At 58.8% G+C, this 19,936-nt stretch overlaps 1 protein-coding gene across 8 annotated transcripts in view; it reads right to left on the reverse strand.

Moving 5' to 3' along the window:
• The window catches only part of SEPT9 (septin 9), a 179,502-nt gene that overhangs the window by 25,033 nt on the left and 134,533 nt on the right, over window positions 1-19,936 (reverse strand). Inside the window, exon 1 of one of the 8 annotated variants that reach the window (XM_027518532.1) lies at window positions 11,849-11,871. The exons of 5 other annotated variants lie outside the window; for them this stretch is intronic. The gene's annotated coding sequence lies outside the window, so the exon portion shown is untranslated. Of the gene's footprint in view, window positions 1-3,897; window positions 4,063-6,471; window positions 6,799-11,848; window positions 11,872-19,936 lie in introns of those variants that run through there. 2 more of the 8 variants (XM_027518533.1, XM_027518531.1) reach the window with 2 other exon arrangements.

The raw sequence follows: 19,936 nt of genomic DNA on the forward strand, positions 1-19,936 counted from the left end.
GCCGCCCACACTCGCCTCGAAGACTCAGGGAATGTGCCCCCGAGCCGCCTCCCACCCCAGGGAACCTTCCAGCAGGATAGACCCTGCCCCAAGGCAAACCCGGAATCCAGCCCGCCCACCACGTCCAAGCGGTCAGCCACAGAGAGATTCCGTTAGTTCTTGGCAAGTGCTCGCAAAGTTAAAGAGAGAAAGAGAAGACCTTCCCCCACAGATGGGTGGAAAGTGGCCATTTGTCACGGGGTGGAGTCCCCCGGCCCCCCTCTCCTATCAGCAGGACTGTCAGCAGACGCACACCAGAGCTCCGTGCTGGGGAGGCTGGGGGCGCCCACTCCAGCAACTGATGAGATCATGTAAAATAACAAAAACTAGACAGGGTCCTCTGGGGTGCAAGAGAGCGGCCCCCTGCCAGGAGCTAAGTAGGAAAAGAGCTCCCCCGCCCCAGAGATACCAAGCAATTCTCCAGTCAGATCATCTGCTCAGGCTCCGAGGTGCTGCCTAATGAGGTCTCCTCCCCCACCCGCCAAAGGACCCCCTACCCACCCTGATCCCTTCAGAGAGGCGGGAGCTGAAGGCACGGCCAGGGAGGGGGCCAAGCAGGGAGGGGCAAGTTCCTAGGCCAGGAGCGGAAGCCTGACCAATGACCCCGTAAGGAAGGAGGCCCCCTCATACCACTAGTTGGAGGGGCCGGGAAGGTTGTGGGGAAGGCGGGAGGGTCAGCAGCTCTGGACCGCCTTGAACCATGTCACCGTCCGCCGGCAGCTCCAGCTCCGGGCTGATGTGAGTCGAGGCAGCTGGCATCACATCCCCCCCTCCCCACCTCCAGCTTCTTCCTGCTCGGGAGGTCAGGGGGTCAGGAAGCAGTGTGCGCAGAGCCTGGGAACCCACGCGGCCCCTCACACGGCTCGCTCCATGTCCACTCAGCAGAGAGCCCGCCTAGACTGTGCCCACCTGCCCACGGGGTTGCCCGGAGCCCTGCCTGCTGGAAAGGCACTCCTGCTCCCCACCCCACGCAGTGCTTAGCCTCTGCTCTCCCAAGGGAGCCCCTGGGCAGAGGGGATAAGCCGGGGCATGTCTGTGACATCTTGGGCCACACCATGAGCCACAAGGTCAAATGCTCCCTGAAGTGAGATGGGGATGGTGAGCTCAGGTATGTACACGCACTGGTCAACCACAGGCTCACCCCAGAAAAAAGCAGTGTGTGGACAGCATGCCTCACCCCCTCGGAACACATGTGCAACACCCATGGAACACTGCCCACAGGAGATGCTGGCCACGGGCAGGGTGCACAGACACCCCTGAGCCCCGTGTGGGTCGGACACTAGGCAGAGTCCCACTTCCTGCGCCTCCTGCACGCTGGCGCTGTGCATGATACGAAGCTTGGGTGCACCACTGGATCGGGAGCTCTGACCAGATGGAGCCCTTTGCAGGGGTCACCCCCCACCCCAACTTCTCCTCTGCTGCTCCTCCTCTGTCTCCGGGGTCTCCACTGCCTCGCTGGCTCCTCCTCCGCCTGTAGAACCAGTCTGGTCCCAACTGGACACTCTTCCCAGTGATCCTGCCCATCCTCTGAGCATCAGATGCCAACCTCTGTTCAGAATCATACACCAGTGCCAATCATGACTCAGCAGAGATGGCCCACTGTGCCAGGCCCCCTGCCCAGAGCCGGGTATCCTCGGCCCCTGCCCTAGTGAAGCCTTGATGCCTCCCACTAAACATGCCGCCAACTGAGCTCTGGACCCATCTGTGCCACCCGCCCCCATGAGCAACAGCATCTCCACCCATCCAGTTACTACAGCTGGAAACCCAGGGGCCAGCCTTGGTCCCTCCTTCCATTGGCCCACGTCCAGTCATCCACCCCAAATCCTATCAATCTGAATCCAACACATCTGAAGGCAGTCGCCTGGCCTCCCACCTCCATGGCTCCCACAAGCCAAGCCATCCCCATTAAGTCCGCCACCCACACCACCCCACCGCAGGGTCCATCCTTCTCAAGGCACCAGGAAGGCCTGTTTAAAACAAATTAATCGCATTGCTCCCCTGGCTTGAAAGCCTGACTGGGTCCCCCTGCACCTGGTATAACACAAGATCCCTGAGGCCCCAGAATCCTGCAGCTGGGACCCTGTTCCATCCCAGACTCCCTGTGTGACCCTGAGCAAGTAACTTAACCTCTCAATGCCTCAGGTTTCTGATGGGTAATATGAGATAATACCTGCCTTGTAAGAGTTCTGTGAGGACCAAACGACATATTTACAAAGCACAGACTAGAGCCTGGCACGGCCGAGGCACAGAGCATGTGTCAGTAAAATAGAAGCCCGTGCCCGGCTCTCCCGTTTTGACATGTGCACCATCTCCCTGGCTCCTTTCCTCTCCTCAAACAAGGCTCCCCAGGGAGGTCCTCCCTTGGCTCTGCTCCGGGGGACTCCCGGTGTCCCATGGTTCTCCTCCTGAGTGCCCCTGCTCACAGCCTGCAATTGCAAGGTCTGCCTCCTCTGCTCACACATCCCACAGCCTGGTACGTAAGATGTCGAATGAGTGAATAAAAGGACAGTTCGCTGCCTCCCGCCCTCCTCTCTTCCCAGAGCATTGCGGGGCCGCTGCTCCCAGGTCGGTGCAGGCAGCCCCTCCGCGAGGCTCCCGCGGTGCTGGCCTGCATCCTTTCCCACGGGCTTCCCGGGCTTCCCTCCGCTCAGCCTTCTGCGTGTGCCAGCATGTGAATGAGACGTGAACGATTTCTGGTTTCCATCCCCCTTCTGGAACCACAAAGCATCTTGCGAAAGGATGGATGCACTTCCTGGGACAGCTCCTGCCCATTCAGGAAATTCTGTTCAGGAAACCGTCAGTGAGGGCATGGGGATGCCCACAGGGGAGAGGAGGCTGGGCGGCCCCTAATCCCTACCCCCTTCCTCGTGCGTGTGCCCTAAGCTGTTTCAGTCGTGTTCAACTCTTTGCCACCCTACGGACTGGGGCCTGCCAGGCTCCTCTGTCCATGGGATTCTCCAGGCAAGAATACTGGAGTGGGTTGCCATGCCCTCCTCCAGGGGATCTTCCTGACTCAGGGATCAAACCCGTGTCTCTTAGGTCTCCTGCCTTAGCAGGTGGGCTCTTTACCACTAGTACCACCCAGGAAGCCCACACGCCTCCCCACCTACCCCTAACTGGGGCCTCAGGGCACGTGAGGTCTCCTCTCCCTGAAGCTTGGGCAGAGCAGGCAGGGGTGCTGGAGGGGGCGGGCATGGGGAGCGGGGCCCTCAGGTCTGAACACCTGGGCCCACCCAGGGCTCTGTCTGAACCCTGAAACCTCACCCACGCCGCTCTCTACACTGCAGCTGACCTGGCCAGTGCCACGGCGAGGAGTGGGTCCCCTACCTGCAGTGGCCGGGCCACCAGGCACTAGGCATCCATTAATTTGCTGTCCAGCAGTTAAAGGTGACATAGCAGCAGCCTAAACTTAAGAGTGATTGGGTCAGCTGGCAAAGTATTAATCGCGACACCAGCAGGGCCTCTGCAGAAGGCCCCTAGAGCACTCAGTCCTGGCCCCCAGGAGCTTGCCAAGAACACAAGAAGCCGGGCCGGGCCATCAGAGGAGGGCTGACCGCCATCCGGGCTGGCCTGCGCACAGCACTTTACAGTTTACAGAGCGCTCAGACTTGCTTTATCGTATCCGATCCTCGCCTTCACATCCTTCCTTAGACTCTACATTTCCTGCCATAATTAGCTGACACTTTTGAAATCAGACCAAAATAACAACAGCTATAGTAACAACACATTCTCCTACAAGTTGAGACGAAAGATAAAGGAAGGGGCTCGCCGGTCCCCAGGGCCTCCCCCACTTCCTGGGACCCAGCAGACCCCCCAACCCATCATCCCCTACACCCTCTGCACGCGGTGGAGACCTACTGTGGACCGAGACTGTCCGGCGTCCTCCAACCGATCAATTTGTGCCTCTGAAGGAGCTTCGCCTCAGTCAGCACAGGACCTGGAGGCGCCTCCAGCCCCCGAGGGTGGGAGCCTGTCCCCTCCCAGGTCTCCCCAACCCGCGCTGTGGGAAGGAGCCACATTCATATGGTAATTTCTGCCTGTGAACTGCCGAGGAGCAGAGGCCCCCTCCAGCTGCCCGGAGGGCGGGGAGGGCCGGGAGGAGGGAGGAAGCTGGACCGCCCCGCGGCCTTCCCGGGACCGCGCGCCAGTGGGCCCTCCCCAGCGTGCTCCCCGGCGCCAGGCTCAGAGTGGACCCAGCAGGCGCCCAGACGTGCGCACGGGTGAGCCTTTGCTGGATGCACTTGTGTGGTGGCTTAAAAAGACAAGCAACGCGCATTCGTTCCGCAGCTTAACTTTCTGCCTGTGATGCACACAGCCATCCAGAAAGGGTGTACCTTGTTGCTCCTGCAGATTCTGCGGGGGACAGCAGTCACCCTCACACCCTCCCTGGACCCCAGAGGCCGACCTCCCCTAAGTCCTGCATTTCACCCTCCCAGGAAGGAAACACCTCCCCCCCTGGCCAGGAATGGAGACGGGGGTGCATCCTCGCCCCCACCTTCCCACTGGGGGAGGGTACTCCAACCCCGCCCACTCCTTCCACCCACTTCCTCTTTCGCTGCCACTACCTCACTGTCACATGCCCCCCTGTCTCCCCTGGAGAGGACACACAAGCCTTCCTTCTCCCCTTCCTGCCTTGTCCCGGGCCCTGTGCAGGCCAAGGAAACCAGAAGTCAGAGGCAGGACCCAACAGGTTCCTCTGCTCCTTGATCCCACCCCCAACTCCTCCCTGTATTAATTCCTCATTGATTCATCCTGTTCCGCAAAGCTTGGCCCTGGACTCACAGTGAAACCAAAGAACCCCCAGCCAACTGCACAGAGACGCAGATTCAAGACTTGACACACAGTGCTCACAGCCACTGGGAGTGGAGCTCAAGAGACCAACAGTGCTCCCCTAACTGGGTGCTGGTGAGCCAAGTGCTCCCCACTGACTGTGCAGGTCCCCAAGAGAAACAAAAACACAGGTGCCCACCCAAACCCGGACCCCAGTGTTCACTGCAGCACGATTCATATGAGCTACGAAGTGGACACAGCCCGAATAAATGCCCATCAACCCATGAATGGATAAACAGCACGTGATGCAATTGTTAGAGTGGAATACTGTGCAGCCATAAACAGGGATGGAGTGTGGACACATTACATACGGACGAACCCTGAAAACATTACACCGGCTGAAAGACGCCAGATACAAAAAGCCACCCACTAAAAAAAGAAAGCCATTCACGACATGATTCTACCGATAGAAGTTACTAGGACAGGCAAATTCACAGACAGCAGGCACATTCGTGGCTGCCAAGCGCTGAAAATGACCAGTAATGGACTTAAGATCTCTGAGGGGGAGTGACAAAAATATTCTGGAATTGGTGATGATGGTAACTTTGTAAGTATACGGGAAACCACTGAATTGTACACAATAAAAGGGTGCATTTCCTGGAATGTGGATTATATCTCCATAAAGCTATTATCAGCAACAAGCCCGATGACTGTGGTCCCCAGGGAATGAACCAGAACAACGGTGTCCTCTGGCCCACGGCTGCCCCCTCCACCCCCCGCACCAATCCAGCCTGCACGCCCCTCCCCCCTTTCCATTCAGCGGCTTGTGTGTGTATGTGTGTGTTGGGGGGTGATTCCGGTGACTTCTCCACCTGTGCGGCCCGCTCCTCACACCACCAGTGCTCATAAGGACTCAACATGAACTTTTAAGAAGGGGCCTCAGCGTCACGGGCTAGAACCTGTCAAGTCATAGAATGACCCAGGAGCAAGCCCTGTTTACAGAAGGAAGCCTCACCCTGAAAGGAGGGGGATGTGGCAGCAAAAGCAGCCAGTCAGCAATAAGAAAGGCTGAACGTGGCTCATCCTGGATCTCTGCACAGGAGGGACAAGGGGTGAAAACCTTTGCTACCCAGGACACCCACTCAGACCCCTTCCAAGTGCCTGAATCAGCGGGGTGCAGCCGACGTGGGCCAGTGCCCACCTGCACCCTGCCACCGCCTGCCTGACCAGCCAGGTGCTGAGGCTGGTCGGAGTCCTGAGCACTAGCTAGTCTGGAGGAAATGATTGCAGAGCTGCTGGGGGGCCACCGCCGGATTTCCTGGGCCCACCCCAAATCCGTTAGAGGCCTAAGTCCTCTCTCCACCCCCTGTCCCAAACCTTCAGGATGCCGAACAAGCCACAACGAGAGAGAATTCAGTGAAGCCCGACTTTTATGAGGTGGTGCAGGCCTCAGAGGTGGAGGGGCCCCCAGGTTTCTCAAGGTTTAATTATAACTTTAGCACTTGGATTTTGGGGTGCCCGTGGTGTGAATAAGCTCTCTACTTCCAGCCATCCTCGGGGAGCCCCACGGTGAGCTGGGGGGGGAGCTCACAGAGAGGCCTCTGGCCTCAACTGTACCCACCCCACAAAACCCGAAGACCAGCTCCCCCACCCCTGACTCACACGTCTCCCCACAAGCCGGTGAACTGGAGCACGCTGGATGCAGAAACTGAGGTGCACGGGGTCACCCGCCCATCTCTCCGTGGCCCACGAGGGGCCTGGCCCCCAGGCACAGTGGCTCCTCTTCAGCAGACGGAGAGCAGATGGCTCCCCCGCCGCAAAGCGTTGCTGGATGAACACACGAAGGAGTGAGAGTGAGGGGGACAGAGCCGGCTGCTGGCACACAGACGGGGTCCCAGGAGCCTCGGGGAGACGGGACTGGGCCGTCCGGTTCCACGGTGGGCCCCGGAGGAAGCTGGGGAGGCAGCCAAGAGTTTGGAAAGATGGAAAAGGACAGCTGAGCAGCTTTGCGCCAGGCAGGCAGGAAGCAGGAAGTAGGCATCTGTGGAGGGGGTGCTGTGTGGGGGTGGCCCTCACGGAGGTGAGCCATGTGAGAAGCAGCTGCCACATGGACACGGGGCACCCCCCTCACCTCCTGAGCCCCCTCCTCTGCCTGACTGTGCTCCTCACCATCACACTCCAGCCCCGGAGGGTGGCCATGGAGGCCAAGAGGACACCAAGGCGCCTTCCTACCTGCCCTCAGCACCTCCTGGGCACTGGGTGACATGCGGAGGACCTTCTGTTTTCCCACTTTTTCAACAACTGCACTTAAACCAATGAAAAACAGATGCCTCTTAAAACGTGTTCTCCTTCCCCTGAGGAACAGTCTGGGAGGATGGCGTTTCGTCACGGACCTGTCCCAACCCAGCGTTCCCCTCGCTTCGGTGCCCACCTCGGTCATGTGGGGAGGGAGGCAGGCAGCCCCCCTCCCCGCTGGTGACGAGGGTCCCGTAAGCGACACTCCTGGACGTGCAGACTGGGGACCCCAGGCACCTGGCCCTGAGGAGCCCACGCTTGGGAGCCGGCGCCGGTTGTGGGGCTCCTGGCCTGATGGGCCGACTGAAAAGCCACTGGGGTGACTGAAGGGACGTCAGCAGAGCGTGCGGTTTGCAGAGTGGCCCCAGGACCTCTGCTCTGTGTCCTCTGTCACTGCAGGGCCAAGGGAGGGCTCCCCTGTGGGAGGCTGTGCGGTGCCACCCTCCACCGCTCTCTGCACTCCCTGCCCCCCCCCACCAGTCTCCCCCGCCAGCCCCCAAATCACAATCAACAAGGACTCTCACTCCAACTCAACGGGGCCGCTGTCCACCTGTCGCTCGTCTCCGGGGCCCACAACTGACCCCAGCAACTGGCAGCTCTTCCTTGGTCCTGGGCAGCCGAGAAACAAAAGACTGGGATCCTGTCCTCACTTCCCAACGGCTCCCACAGCACCAGAGCTTGCAGGCAGGCCCGGGGTCATCTGATCCAGTCCCCTGGCCCAGGAAAATGTATTCAAATCACCAAAGAAACACTGCTCTTGGGTCCTTTCTCTTTAAAAAAAAAAAAAAGGAGGGCTCCAAGAAGCACTCGTGAAAAGAGAGCAAAACAAATGTCTGTTCTTACAAGGCTCTCTGAAGCTTGTCTCGTCTCACAGGAACCACAGAGCGTGTGAATAAAAGATGAAACACCACGATCATGCGGTATTGCTCGCGCCTCCACGGAGAAACAACAGGAGCATCCAGGCCTCCACGAAGACCGAGAAGGCTCAACCCAACACAGGGGCATGGTCGGGGCAAGACACACAGGCAGGACACAGACGTCCTCACCTGCTGTGTCCTCATTGAAGGAGGGAGACTCACTTTCTTGCCCCGGGAAAGGGAAAACCTTATCTGTCGTCATCAGAGGCCTTGTCGACAGGCCTGGGAGATAAGATAAGAGATAAGGGTGTGGGAGGCGGGAGGAGGTGCGCGCGCATTCCACCGGGGACACCAGCAATGGCGCTCGTCGGAGCGACCGCCTCACTGGGCACTCGGTGCCTGGCACTCGCAGGGCAGGACAGGACCAGGGGTTCCCCTCCAGGGCACATGACTGCGGAGGGCCCTGCGGCACGCGTGCCAGAAGCAAAGAAACAGAGGGTGGAGCACCCCTCCTCCACGAAGGCTCCGTGGGGGTCAGTGTGGGTGACTGAACCTCAACCCGTAGCTTCTGAGAACAGCCAGGATGCTCAGGAGTTGACATCTCATGGGGTGCGTGCTGGCCCACCCCTCCCACTCCTCGCCAGCTTCAGCAGGGCAACAAGAAATGGGGTGCTTCTGCTATGATCTGGCTACTAAACCCAGGTTAAAAGATTTATTTACGCTGAAATGGCCAGGAAGGGAGAGGAAGCAAATTGGTTCATCTTCCCTCTTTCAGGCCCTTTGCTTTGAGTTGCCCTTCCCCTGCCACCAAGGGCCAGCCCCGCAGCCCAGATGGGTGGGTGGGGTGACGCAGCTCAGCTCCTGTGGGGGACAGGTGAGCCCAGGTGAGGCCAAGTGGCCACTCAGGCCCCTGCAGAGGTGGAATCAGAGCTCCCCAGGCCTCTCAGCAGTAAGCCCTTCTCTGCCAGATCTCAGTAGTGATAAAAGAGAAGAGAGTGGCAAGTTAGAACCCCACCCACCCACCCACACCCCAGGGCCAGATGTTCCACCTACCGCTCTGCGAGCCCCAGTACAGGGCCCGCGAGGAGCCCGCTGGGAGGTGGGCAGGTTGGAGGGCCCACCAGGTGGGGCAAGGTGCCCTCCTGGCTGTGGATCAGACCCGCACCTTTGCTGGCCACCCCCCCAGGCTGCACAGCCAACAGGCTGGCCTGCGGAGCTGGCTGCCTGGCCACCACCTCAGGGGCGCTCCTGGGAAGGCGTCAGGAGGCTTCACTGAGCTGCTGAGAACAGGTCCCTACCTGTCCCAGGAACCAGGCTGGTACTCAACAAACAAACCCAAGCCTGGTGCTGGCAGGCAGAAGTCTGGGAGGGGAGTCCTGGCCAAGGGCTATGACGCCTGCTGGAAGCATCTTCCTCAAGACCCCGGCTGAAGGGAGCTGGGACCCCAGCTCCAATCCCTGAAGCATCTGTGGCCTAAGCCAAGGTTGGGGGCAGGCGAGAAGAGGGATGGGGCTGGCACAGCAGGTGTGGAAGGCTGACCACCACTGCAGAGGGCCCCGGCCAGGGCCTCAGGGGCCAGCAAGCGTCTGTCCTCACCCTCACAGGGTGAAATAAAGTCCTGCTTCCTACACACCCGGCCAACGGGAGAGGGAGGGAGCCCAGAGCCATCGGCAGTCTGGGAAAGGCAGCCAGGAGTGAGCCGTGTGGGGGGGTGACTGTGTAGGGGTGACCGGCGTCCTAAGAGACCTCTGACACCACAGGAAGCCAGCGCCGCTCCACGCTGCTGGGGCAGGGGGGTGCTCTCCTTCTGCCGAATGCATCTCAGCCCTAGGACGCCTCCCTCCTGCAAAGCTGCCCTATCTGATGAGGCTGGTGGTGACACAGCAGGAAGTGGGGAGAGCACAGGGTGGCCGTGGAAGCAGGCAGGGGGTGGGGAAGTAAGTCAGCCCCAGGATCCTGGTTGTCTTAAGGGGTTCAGGGCTTCTGGGGTGAAAGCCCTGGTGAACCCCAGCCTGGAGGCCTGGGGCGATGGACCTGGCACTCAGGGAACAACCCCAAGGGCCCCCTCAAGGCTTGGTGTTGGTGGGGGCCAATGACAGCATGGGCTGTTGTTCTGCCTCATGGCAGCCCCCTTCCCAGGAGAACAGGGCTCTGTCTCCTCCAGGACAGAATGCCCGGTGGCCCCCCACCCCACACACACACAGCAGGTCCTCCCCATGTGCCAGTCTTCCCTGTCACAGTGCCGGCCTCGAGGAGCAGAGCCTGATGGAAATACAGACACAGACCAGTAGACCCAATAGTACTGCACATGTCACAACCCGGAAATGATGGGAGGCGGGCAGCAGGGATGCCCAGGAGGGGTGGACAAGGGTCAGTGACCACAAAGGTCCCCTGAGATGGGCGTAAAAAGAGGTTAGCCACAGAAGAGGCCTCCTTTCCCAGCCACGTTCTAACACAGAGAAGACCCGAGAAGAGTCAGGCGGGCATGACACCTTTCCAAAGAGACCTCACGTGGACACCAGCTTCCCGCTCCCAAATGGTCAGACAAACTTGTTCTTCTTTCTAGTTCCTGAAAAGGAGCCTATCCGTTGCCAAAGAGAAATGACATTTATGTAAACACCCATGCAGGCCCTAAGTCTGAAGGCAACACAATAATGAACGAAGGGTTGGAAGCATACCATTATGAAAAAAGGGGCCTTCTTTTCGCTTCTCCCCAGCAGGACTTTCCAAAGCGGGATCCAAACAGAATCCCAACCAGGACGCTGTCCCCACGGGAAGAAACCCACTGCATGGACCAGAAACCCGCCGTATAGACTGCTTCTGGGTGGCACATTTTTCTCCAGAAAAGGAATCTCAAACTTCTCTTTGGTGAGCAGAGATGCTTCCCAAAACCTCGGACAAAAATGCAGCAGAGTTCACGGCGGAGGAAAGAGAGGGAGACGAGAATGAAGAGCAGCGGCCTGGGCGCCGAGTCGACCCCCAGGGGACGTGGGGGATGAAGTTTCCGAGCAGATGGCCCTGCCTGCACGGCACCTCACACCCCTGCCCCTCGTCTGGGTGCCTGAGAGGACATGCTGGCCCGGCTACGGGACTGGAGTCCGGGGGGCTACGGGTCCAGGGTCCCAACTTCTCGCAGCTAGAAAAGCCCTTTGGAAGACACATCCTGGAGATGCTGCTCCCCGGCAGGGCATGGCGAGGCAGACACCTTCCCATCCTCTAGCAAAGCACATGCATGCCAGCACCCCAACCCACTACCCTCTACTGCCCCCTCCCCAGTCCGCTCCCAGAACATCGAGAACGTCCCAAACACCTCCCAGGAATCCAGAGAAGCTGCAGCACAAACTCCCCCGGAACACAATTCTGTCTGCGAGGTCTCCAATTCGCCTGTTGAAACTAATCTCCAGCCGGTCCTCCGCTAACCCGCCTACCCCTAACGGTTGACAATCTGCATGGGACGGTTTGAAGAGGCAGCGGTGGCCCACCAGCATCTCCTCCCGGCCCTCCAGGAATATGAGGGAAGTCCCCTTGCGAAAGGGAAATGGGCTCCAAGAAACTGCTGGCCGAGGCGTATTTAACCACTCGGGTAGCCGGCCAAATATTTACAAAGCCTCGGCTGTGACACACAAAGCCGTACTCTTCTGCTCCGCGGCCGAAAATCTGGGCCCCGCGTGGAGGACCGACTTCCCGCCGTCCCGCTCCTGGGGCCAGGGGGGCTGTCCCGCCGGCTGTGGGGGGCAGGGGGTGGCCGGGCCTGGGGGGGCTCCGGGGAGGCGCCGTTCCTGCTCAGCCCTGGGGCGCGGGGGAGGGGGCTTCCCGGCGGCCAGACCACCTGAGAGCCCCCTGCGAGCCGAGTGAGGCTGGAGGGAACAAAGGGAGCGCGGACTCACCCAGCAGCTGAGTCGGGCTGCGCCGGCCGCCTGCGCGCGCGGCCCGCCCACCGGGTCACATGGCTCGGAGCCGAGCAGAGGATCAAAGGGGCTTTGTGGCCGAGGAACAAGGAGCCTCCCAGAGCGCGGGCAGAGGTAGGGAGGGACCGCGACGGCCTCCCTGCAGAGGGAGGCTCGGCGGGGCAGCGGCTCCGAAGGGGCAGGGCGAGGGATGCGGAGGGAGTGGGTGGGGGTGGGAGCAGGCGGAGAGAAGGGGCGCTCCCGGCAGCCACCCCCACCCCGGGTGCGTTAGCTGTGCCCGAGGAACGCTAAGAAGCCCACTCCCCAAGCCAGCCTGAGTCACCCCAAAAGGAAAAGTGACATGGTTCCCCAGAGGGAGAGAGAGAAGGCGAGAGGCTCACCTGGACAGACGACCAGGCTGCCCTTCCGCCCAGTCCTGCTGGGGTGGAGGGACGGGTGATGCCAAGAACCTGCTGCTGCCCACGGGCACCCTCTCCCTGCTGCCCCGCCCTGGCTCCTTCTCTGCCAGGTGTACCTCCCCCCTCCCCCGCCCCCATCTGGTTCTGAACCCCCCTCCCCTACCCCAGCAGCTCAGATGACAGGCCACCCTCCCCAGGAGGTCCAGGTTTCCCGGCAGCTGAGGGTGGGAGCAGAGCCAGCCCCGCTGTGTGTGCCCTGGTGGAAATGACCCGGGAAGGGAGCGGAGAGGAACCGGCAGGGGCTGGGGAGGCGGCGGCAGTGGCCAGCTCACCCTGAGCTCGGTCTTCTTCCTGGAGCCTCGGAAGATTACTATCGGATCCCGCTCCAGCTTCTGCAGCCCCTCAGGGCCTGGGGATGACTCACGGAGTCTCCTCCTCTCTCTCCCCTCCCTGCGGCCCCGGGGAAGAGCTGAGACCCCCTCAGGGGATGAGCTAGGTGGTCCCCAGAGGAGGGAGCTTGGGAGCGTCCCTGTCCGGGGCTGGGCCTGCCGCCTGGGATCAGCCAGATCCATCCTGTGCCTTGACCTCTGACCCCCGAGGGAGTGAGTCACTCCCAGGCATGGGCGGGGCCAACTTGGCTCAGGCCCACTCCCACAGGAGGAGACAGCTCCTGGGGGCTGGTGTGGGGTCTTCCTAGGGCAGAGTGTGGTTAGTTCAAGTGCAAAATGGCAGTCCATCCTCCTGCCTCCAGAAGGAAGATCCCCACCTCAGCCTTCAGGAGCCAGGCCACACCCCAGGTTTCCCAGATCCCCCGCATGGTTAGTGGGCAAGGACCCAGGGGCACCCACCCCACCAGCCACAGGGGTAGGCCGACCACGTCCCTCAGCAGCCAGCCCTTCCCAGCAGCAGCCACTCCTACCCCTGACGGCCAACTTGCCCCCCAGTGGCCTCTGAGGTCTGGGGGTTTGCCACAAAGGCTTCAGGGGCCTGTGCTGCAAACCCCTTCCAACTCCGACATGGAGTGGCCATGCAGAGCTGCTGACCCCGGTCTCCAGGCACTTGGCCAGAGCTAGGGGAGTGCCCAGTGGGAGGAAATGCATGTCCGGAGCCCTTCTTCGCATCTCACTGGGAGGGAGGCCGTAGTGGATCCCAGGCACGGGCCTCAGAGTCAACATCAGATGGAGGCCCCTTCCCTCGAACCATCTTTGACTTATTACTCAACATCTGCTGGCCTGGATCTTCCCCATCTGTAAAATGGGCAGGATCAACTCCAGCTGCAAGAATTAAAGTGAGACACGTGTGTGTCCAGAAACAGGAAAGGCAGCCGCTCCCCAAATACAAATCCTTTTCCTCCAAGAAGGTGATTTCCAGACAGTTGCAAGGGCCCAGCCCCTCCTGACACCCCTGCCCACTTGTTCAGTTGCTCAGTGTCCAACTCCCTGTGACCCAATGGACTGCAGCACACCAGGCTTTCCTGTCCCTCACTATCTCCTGGAGCTTGCTCAAACTCATGTTCATTGAGTCGGTGATGCCATCCAACCATCTCATCCTCTGCCGCCCCCTTCTCCTCCTGCCTTCAATCTTTCCCAGCATCTGGGTCTTTTCCAGAGTTGACTTTTCTGCCTACTTGGCTGGGACCTAAAAAGCAGGTCCAGGAACCAGCAACAAGGGAGGCCAAGCCAGGCGTCAGGGTTAATTAACATGAAGCCTGCACTCCACGCCTGCCCTGGCAGCCTCCTGGTCCCGCAGCACTCCCCTCGGAGCCTCCTTCCAGCCTCTGGCCTCGCTGTGTCCCCCAGTTTTCTGGCCCCAGAGTCCACTCCCAGGGCCCACTACCCCTCCTGGGCGCCCACCACTGCTCTCCAAGCTTATCCCTCACCCTGCCTGCCGTCTACCCCCGACCCCCATATCATGGGTCCAGGAGGCAGCCTGGGTACTTTGTACACATGCCAGGCTCCTCTTACAACTTTTCCTCACTTGTCACTGACCAGGGCCCCCAGAGCACAGAAGAGGGTATTCTTGTGCCCACCAAGCCCCCCAGTCCAGGGGCTTCTCCAACACAGAACATCTGCCGCCCGGCACTGCTCACAGTTCACCGCCGCTCAGGACACACTCGGCATCCAGGGAGAGCGGCCTGACACCTGGGCAGCTGCCCGTCCAATCCTCCAGTGGAAACCGAAGGCCGGCCACAGACAGCCCAGCCACAGACGTGATTTTAACGTTTCTAGTAGCCACAGTAAAAAATATAAGAAGAAACAGGTAACATTAATGTTAATGCATTTTATGTAACCTAACAGAGCCAAGATATTATCCACCCAACATGTGACCAGTATAAACACTTTTGAGATTGTTAATGTTTTATTTTGTTTTTTGGCCACAAGGCATGTGGGATCTAGTTCCCAGACCAGGGATCAAACCCACGCCCCCTGCACTTGGAAGCGTGGAGTCTCAACCACTGGACCACCAGGGAGGTCTCCAGTGTGTGTTTTATAACTATGGAACCTCTCGATTTGGACTGTTCACATTTCAGGTGGTCAGTAGCCACAGGTGACCGGGGCTACTGTCCTGGACAGCACAGCTCTCTATATTCTCAGTTTCACCCTGAGGTGACAACAGACCCTTAGAGAGAGGTTTATCCGGATCATTTTTCACACCACATATGGAGCCACCCTGGGGGTGATACAAGACACACCACAGCATCTACTGTGAGATGCCGAGGCCTCTATTGATGCCACTGATCCCTACGTGACAGTGTCCCGTTTCTGGGGACATAGAGGGACATGCGGGCTTCCCTGGTGGCTCAGATGGTAAAGAATCCACCTGCAGTGCGGGGGGCCTGGGTTCAATCCCTGGGTTGGGAAAATCCCCTGGAGGAGGGCATGGTAACCCACTCCAGTATTCTTGCCTGGAGAATCCCATGGACAGAGGAGCCTGGTGGGCTACAGTCCAGGGGGTCACAGAGAGTCAGACACAACTGAGTGACTAAGCACAGCACAAGGGGACATGATTCTCAGCTTCCACCGTCAGACACAGCAGAGCTTCTCCTAAGAAATCGCTTTGCCAAATGTGCGCTAAGTATCGGTCAGACAGTTTTCTGTGACTGCCACACATCCCTTTCTGGGCTTCCCTTGCCTACCTGGCTCACGGTTGCTCAGGCCAGGATGAACCCCTGACTCAAAGGCAATGGGGCTTCCCTGGTGGCTGGGTGGTAAAGAGTTCACCTGCCAATTGCATGAGACATGGGTTCGATCCCTAGTCCGGGAAGATCCCACATGCCACAGAGCAACTAAGCCCGTGCGCCTCAGCTACTGAGCCAGTGCTCTAGATCTTGGGAGCTGCAACTGAGCCCACGTGCTCGAGAGCCTGTGTGCCCTGCAACAAGAGAAGCCACTGCAATGAGAAGCCCAAGCACTGCAACGAGGAGTAGTCCCCGCTCGTCGCGACTAGAGAAAGACCGCACGCAGCGATGAAGACCCATCACAGCCAAAAATAAGTAAATAATTAAAAAAAAAAAAAAAGAATGAGTTGGGCTGTTTAAGCTTCCTTGGCAGCCTGGAGCCAGGAACCCTTCTGGACACCCAAGCTCCCTCAACTGCTCCTCCCACTCAAGACACCCAGGCACTGGCCTCCCTTGCATCCAATAAGTACCTCAACACACTTCTGGTTACTAACTTCAAAGTCACCCAGAACTGCACTGATTAAAAAACAATCTATAAAGAAAGCAGCGGTCGCCGAGGCGGGGGCAGCTGTGGCTGGGCAGTGATGCTTCATGGATCTTGGGTTTCCACTGAGGTGAGGAAATATGCTGGAAGTAGACAGCAGCGACGGCTGCACAACAAGCTCTGTGTGCGGATGGTCAATAAAAAAGAATTTAACGTGTCCTCCTTTCACTGGAGCCAGTTTGTTTTCTTGTTGTATATCTTAAAGCCAGAGGGCCCCAAGACAAATCGGGAGCCCTGGGGGAGACTGTATCATGCCCCATCTTCCCGGAACCTCTGAATGTGATCTTACACGGCAGGGCCGACTGCAGAGATGAGGGTCTGTGAGATGCAGAGGCTCTCCCAATTCTGTGGCTGGGCCCCGAACGTAATCATGAGGGTCCTTAAGAGAGGTTTGCAGAGAGCAACTTGAAGAATATAGGGAAGATGACTGTGTGATGATGGAGGCAGAGAGTGGAGTGGTGTGGCCACAAGCCAAGGGCGCAGGCAGCCACCAGAAGGTGAAGGAAGGACGGCTTCTCCCCCTGGAGCCTCCAGACAGAGCCAGCCCCACCCAGTGCCCCTGATTTCAGACTTCTGACTGCCAGAACTGTAAGAAGAATACATTTCTGTTGTTTGAAGCCATTGAGTGTGCGGTAAGTCGGGACAGCAGCCCTGCAGTCTGCAACTCGACCCGTGTAAGTTTAGGAGCTTTCTGGAGAGATGAAGACACAAACTCTCAGAGTGGGATGGGAACTTGTTCCAGGCCACGCACCTGTGAGCCAGACCCTTCCCAGACCTACAGGATATTAGTCGGGGTTTGGGAGAGAGAGTCGGACTCATCCACGGAAAGCTAAAGATGCCCCCCTCGCCAGGTTCCAGCTGATGTGCAGTCGGGCGGAGGGGGCGTGGGCTGCCCCATGGTGTCCTTGACAACTCGACAAGGGTGCTGTGGGCTGTTTGCACATGTCCATGAGCAGACCCCACCAACGGGAACGCCGTGGGGAAGGTCACCGGGGGCAGCTGCACTGATTGGCTGTCCAGCGGGAGGGTCCCACTCTGGAAGCCACAAAGGGACACGTTGAGGCTTCCACCTCCAGCCAGGCCGACTGGGTGAAGAGCACAGCATCCTGTGGGGGAGGCACCCGCCCTGCAGAGTGGGGCCACTCATGTGGAGCCAGCGTGCAGCAGCAGCGGGAGAGAAGGAAGCGGTTACACAGTGCCCTCCTTCCCTCCCTCTCTCACGCACTCATGCACACACGCACCACCCCCACCCCAGTTCCCAGGTCCCAAACGGTCCTCCTGCCAAGCCCAAAAGCCTGGTGGCGAGCACACAGCTCAGCCCTCCTGCCAACTCCCTTCCAACCCACCCTGGGCAAACCCCCATGGGATGCAGCAGATGCTTTCCATCAAAGGCCAAGAAAAATATCCCTCCCCCTCTTCTGCGGGCAGGTCGCTGCGCTCCACACCCCCACACACACCCAGGAGGACAGGGGAAGGGCTGGGCGGGTTAGAAGTGTGGGGCTGGGGGCTGAAGTGAGCCAGGAGCATAAGCAGCCACATGCCCCCAGGGATGGGGGGCCCAGGTGCCCAGAGGCAGGCCGACCTCAGGAGGTGCTGCCCCACGCGCAAACCCCCTCCTTCATTCCTGGGGTAGGGGAGGACCCCACAGCCCCAGGGCAAAAGCCCCGGCATGCACGGGGGAGGGAGGGGACCCTAGCTCAGTTTCTGCTCTCTCTGCAGTAGAGCAACGCTTGCAGGGGCTGGTTTTCACCTTGGGTTGATATCTGTGTTTTTCCCAGGTCCCTTTCAACTTGACCTAGAACATTCAGGCTGCCCCTCATCTCAAAAACAAGGCCACCCCCACTTCCTTTGGCCCCGCCCCCTCCTCCAACTGTAGGCTTGCTTCCTCTCTCAACAACCCGACCTCACCTCCTAACAGTTGGTCTACACTTGCAGCTTCCACCTTCTCACCGCCCACTCACTTCTTAACCTTTGCTCTCTGACTTCTGCCCATTTCACCATTAGAAACGACCTCTTGAAACGACCCTCATGGCCGACTGATCTCGGGGGGCAGTACGTGGCATGCATTAACCACCCCTCCTAGCAGGACGCTTCTCCCAGCTACCTTCCTCACCTCGTCCCCCAAGACACAGGAGTCTCCTCTCCCCGCATCTCAGGAGAGGCTGGCCTTACTTTTGTCACCAGCTTCAGCCACACCCCCCCAGGCTGCTGCCTCTGGTCCTGACCGCCGTCGGACTCAGCCACACCTCTAGGCATGCTTGTGTTCTAAGGGCCCCTACGCTCTTCACCTGGGCCCCATAGTCTCCCAAACCATACCTAAAATCCCCTGGTAAAAGTCACCACTTCCAGGAAGCCCTCCAGGTGTTCCATCAGCTAGGATCACCCCTGCCCGCTTTCGTGTTTCCCACCTCACATCCTGACCTGGAGCACTTGTCTGGCTGACTCACTCACCTTTTTCCCCGGCTCCTGGGTAGCGGCCCCTGTAAATGTTTGTGGAACTCCGCGGCCGGAAGGCCCCATTTCCTCCTTTCTAAGAAGCACTCCTCCCAGCCTCACTGTCAGGTTGCCTCTTCCCCTGGCAGGCACCTTTAATACACATTCCTTTTTCCTCTTGAAAAGCTATCATTACATCAACAATGTGTCAGAAATTATTTGATGATAATCTTAACTCTCACTCGAAGCCAACTCTATTATTCTGGTTGGGATGGATACTTTGTAGCTGAGCAGTAGCCCCAGGCACACTTCCAACCCCACTACTCCATCCTCCTTCCAAAATCCCGAACTCCCAGCAACAAAAGGAGCCAATCCCGCACTGATTTCAAACAGAAACCCAGCCTGTCGGTACTGGAGAGCTCTCTCTCAGGGGTGGGGTGGGGGTGGGGGGTGGTGTCAAGAGGGAAGACCTCCAGGTGGGGGCGCTCCAGACCGGCGTTACGAGCGACACTCTAGACTTCCTAATCCTCCACTGAAATTAGGAGCAAAACAAAAGCTTAAGCAGCTAAGATGGTAAATTGTTTCAGTCCAGCAATACACAATTTGGTATTTAGAGGCGGGAGTGAGGGTCTAGAACTGGGAAGTAAGGGGACAAGCAAGTAGAAAGAGCAGGATGTTTATTTGGCTTCTGCTCAGAGGTTCTCAAACCTAAGGGGAGCTTCAGGGAAATACAGATTCCCAGGCCCCGTCCCCAGCGATTCTGATTTAACTAATCTAGGCGTTGGTTAAACATTTCTCAGGAGATTCCAACGGACAGCCTGGGTTGAGAGTAGCTGGTTAGCACTGACAGACACATACAGTACCCTTGAGATTTGGCAAGATGCTGATAACATTTGAACTTAAGCTAGGTGTGTCCAAGAGACACACAGGGGGTGAGTGGGGTGGGGGTGAAGTGTGAGTTGCTCAGTCGACTCTTTGTGGCCCCAGGGACTGTAGCCCGCCAGGCTCCTCAGTTCACAGAATTCTCCAGGCAAGAACACTGGGGTGCGTAGCCATTCCCTTCTCCAGATCTTTCCAACCCAGGGGTCAAACCCAGTTCTCCTGCATTGCAAGCAGATTCTTTACCATCCGGGTCACCAGGAAAGCCAGGGGTGGGGTGGGAGTGTCAGCAGTTCCCACAGTGGGTGCAGGGCCCGAGGTGCTAAAGTGCTGTCGTGGCTGACTCTTTGAGACCCCATGGACTGTAGCCCGCCAGGATCCTCTGTCTATGGAATTTTCCAGGCAAGAATACTGGAGTGGGTTGCCACTTCCTTTTCCAGGAGGGCCAGAGGGGCTCTTGGCAATTCCATGGGCAACACGGGGCCTTTTTATAAAGGGCCTCCACATTGCCCACTGTCTGGCTGGGACTTGGAAGAGAACCAGAGAAGGACACTTGGAAAGGTGTCCAGGATACACTACTGTGGCACAGGACTTGGGACAGACGGCATTTGAGTCCCTGAAGTCTCATCTGCCTA

The sequence above is a fragment of the Bos indicus x Bos taurus genome, chromosome 19, assembly GCF_003369695.1.
Source record: "Bos indicus x Bos taurus breed Angus x Brahman F1 hybrid chromosome 19, Bos_hybrid_MaternalHap_v2.0, whole genome shotgun sequence".
Classification (NCBI taxonomy): domain Eukaryota; kingdom Metazoa; phylum Chordata; class Mammalia; order Artiodactyla; family Bovidae; genus Bos; species Bos indicus x Bos taurus.